General features: G+C 33.8%; 1 non-coding gene across 1 annotated transcript; it reads right to left on the bottom strand.

Moving 5' to 3' along the window:
- TRNAA-UGC (transfer RNA alanine (anticodon UGC)) lies at positions 1-73 on the bottom strand. Its single transcript has one exon. It is a non-coding gene; the product is annotated as a tRNA-Ala (tRNA).
- Positions 74-3745: the final 3672 nt, after the last annotated feature.

Raw genomic sequence — 3745 nt, forward strand, 5'->3', positions numbered from 1 at the left:
TGGAGATGCAGGGGATCGAACCCTGTACCTCTCGCATGCAAAGCGAGCGCTCTACCATTTGAGCTACATCCCCATCTGTTAAAATGTTGAAACTTTACATTATTAGTTCTGTATGCTCATTTTTGTAGTTTTTTTGCTTTTTTTTTGGGTGCCAATTTTATAATTTGATAGTACGATATCCGATGAGTGCTTTATTTTTTTTGTGATTTATAATTCATCTTTAGATTTTAGTTTCACAATATTTTAGCTGGCTTGGAACTTGGGTATCACTCGTTGTGTTAATAGCTTTTAATAGTACTTCCATTTTATTAAGTCATTAACTATTTCAACTAGTGTTATGATGTTTTGGTGATGAGCTACTGACTTAAAATTGTATTAAAAATAAGTAAGATAAAGATTTGTATAATTGTTTGTATGTCGAACAAATTTACATGTCCAATATTTATTGATAAAAATATTGTTCTTAATGATGTGATCAATAAAATTTTGTCATGTTCAGCGTAGAACTCGACGTTTAGTTTGATTCTCCAATTTTATATTGATTCATCTTATTTAGACGTGCGCAACTCCCTCATACTCTTAACTTTCTTCGATTAGTTGCAATAAAAATACAAAATACGGGTACAATTTTCAATTATAAAGTCCTATGTAAACTACCTTTCAGTTGTAATTGCACTTGTTTAACCTTTAATTAGTGGTGGAACATCCCATGATACTAAATCATGTGTTTGCCTATCTGGACCAATATTTTGTTTATTTGTAGTTGTAAATAAAGTACTTTTGTATTACTTCATCGATTAGCTTTGAGTTAAAAGATGATGCAACATAAACAATAATTATTATATGTGAATAGTGACTTTATTGTTTTGAAGAAAAAAAATAATTGTTAGAAACTTTGTCACAGACTATGTACTTGTATATTGCTTCATCTTTTTGGATTCTTACTCCTATAAGGTTATTAGCTTCATCACAATTCATTCTCATCCTCAACTAGTAGAGGTTCCTAAGGAGGAATTAAGTTGATACTTTGGCAATGATGACTTTTTTTCTTCACTGACCTTGACTACCTAGAAAGACATTGAGAAAATCTTAGTGGTATTTCGTAAAGACATCTTAACTGGTGTAGGTGTAGAAGAGATTGGGGTTTTTAGGACTGCACTTTTTTGACCGGGGATTTCTAACAAGGTGTTTGTCATATAACAAGAAGCCTTCATCCAATTTTCCCTCCATATAAGCATTTTTAAGGGGTTAATCGAGTTTCATAGATCATCATGAGCAAGCCACGTACTCATGATCTTAACTAGATGTAAACATTACATGAAAGCAATGTTGTACTAAAAAAATATGTATGCAAAACTTGATCTAAGGATAACAACGATTTCTCAAAGGCAAAAATAAGTTTAAGATAAAATGACTTTCTTAAATTTAGAATTTGATGACCATATGGAAGAGTGTGGGATTCATTCCCAACATACTCCACCTGGAACATCACAATGAAATGGTGTATTCGAGAGAGAGAAAATTGAACATTGTTTAGACATGGTCTGATCCATGATGAGTCACGTTGATCTTCTAAACTCTTTTTGGATACATGCTATATTTATATCAATTTACACACTTAATCATGTTTCATTCAAAATAATTGAGAAGATATCATATCAGATATGGAGTGGTAAGAGACCACGTACGTCTTACATGAAGATTTGGGGTTGCGAAGTTTATGTGAAACGAAATTTTTTAACTAAGCTTGAGCCTAAATCTAATAAATGTTTCTTTGTGGGGTATCTTAAAGAAATCGAGGATATTACTTCTACAATCCTTTTGAGAGCAAAATGTCTGTTTTTTGAACTGAAGTATTCCTAGAAAAGAATTTTATTTCAAAAAGAACCAATGGTAGGAAAGTATAGCTTGAAAAAATTCAATAATTACAACTTAGTGACACATCTATGGATGAACATAAGCAGAAAACACAAGCAGATGTGGAAGAGAAACCTGCTCAAGTAGCACAAGACCAACATAGGTCAAACATGATACATTACCAAGCTAAGAGATATGGATTACAAGACAATGTATTACTCATAGATCCAGATGATCATGTGACCTACGAAGAGGCCATCATTGGTCCCGAGTTTGAGAAGTGGTTAGAGGTCGTGAAATCTAAAATGGATTACATGTACACAAACCAGGTTTAGACCATGGTAAAGCCTCTTATAGGAGTTAAACTTATAGGATGCAAGTTGGGTTTCGAAATAAATACTAACATGGATGATAAGATACATATCTATAAGTCATGATTGGTTGCTAATGGCTATAAGCAAATTCATGGTATACACTATGATGAAACCTTTTCACCAATTTCAATGCTCAAATATGTTCGCATTTTACTTGTTATCGTTGCATATCATAACTTTGAAATATGAGAGTGTCATACCCCAAAATTTATCATCCCTTTTTCCTTTTGCATACCTCATTTACATACATTCAAATCATATCATACATACCCATTGCATTTGGTCATAGAATCACAAGCATGACCATATTGTGGTTGGTATCTTAATATTAGGGTTTTACTTTGTTTACTCTTATCAACTAACTATAACTTCATTGAGAGATGGTACTTGTTTGTTCTTGTTACTCATGTAGGTGATCATGCTTCAAATCAAGGCAAGAACAAGGTCTTTTAGGCCAAGACAAAGGAAAGTTTGTTCATGGTGATTCAAAGGTGGTTCATGTGTTTATTTCCATGCCACCTCACTTAATTTTCAAGATATCTTCAAGTTCATTCAAGCCCTAATCAAGATTCCATCAAGGGTTTCTCATTACATCATCATCATGGCTTGTAATGCAAGAAAGCATCAAGTTTGCAAGAAGTGTACAAGTGTGGTTGACCTAATTTGCAAGTATGCCCTACTTTTGGTCCAAGCTCCATAACTTCTTCAATTTTTATCCAAATTCCAAGCTTCTTTGAGACAAATGTGCCTTTTGAGATGCTCAACAACTTTTATTCAAGGGTAAAATATCAATTCATCTATTTAAAACCTCACTTGTGTCATTGGCCAAGTTGCAAATTTGGGCCAAAACCATGTCATGACCCCTACTTTCCACCCTTGCCATTTTCAACTCAATTATCCTTTGGACCTCATTCATTTTGCATTGTGTTAAGCTTATTGAAAAAATAATTTGCCAAATTTTTTCTCAAAATGCACGAGGCAATCAAAAGTTACAACATCATGAATATTGGACCTTAATATGACCTAGCATGCTACAAGGTGCTTGACCATTTACCTAGCCCATTTTTCAGGCCATGACCTTAAACTCACAAGCCCACGACTTTCACCTCAAATATCCTCTTGGAGTGATTCTTTTTGTATATTATTATACTCCATGAAGTGAACATTTGGCTTAAAGAAAATCACAGAACACACGAGTGGGTTGAATTTGGCCTAAGCTTGAACTTGGTGGTCCAACTTTGTTTTGGTCTGTGACCTATAATGTTGAAAGTTGCACAAAACACTTTGGGACCACTTCTCACACGTGTAAACCAATTACCCATGACCAAACGTATCTGAAGACAACTTTAAACGACCTGAAAAACTCCAAATGCACGAGTTTAGCACCAAACTTTCACACACTCGACATCTGAAAATTTCTCAATGAATTCACACGAATTCGAGCCAATTCCACATGTATTTTGATCCCATTTCATTCCCTATAAATAGTGGAAGTTATTTCATTCATTTCCAAA

The sequence above is a fragment of the Lathyrus oleraceus genome, chromosome 7 (genome assembly GCF_024323335.1).
Source record: "Lathyrus oleraceus cultivar Zhongwan6 chromosome 7, CAAS_Psat_ZW6_1.0, whole genome shotgun sequence".
Classification (NCBI taxonomy): Eukaryota; Viridiplantae; Streptophyta; class Magnoliopsida; order Fabales; family Fabaceae; genus Lathyrus; species Lathyrus oleraceus.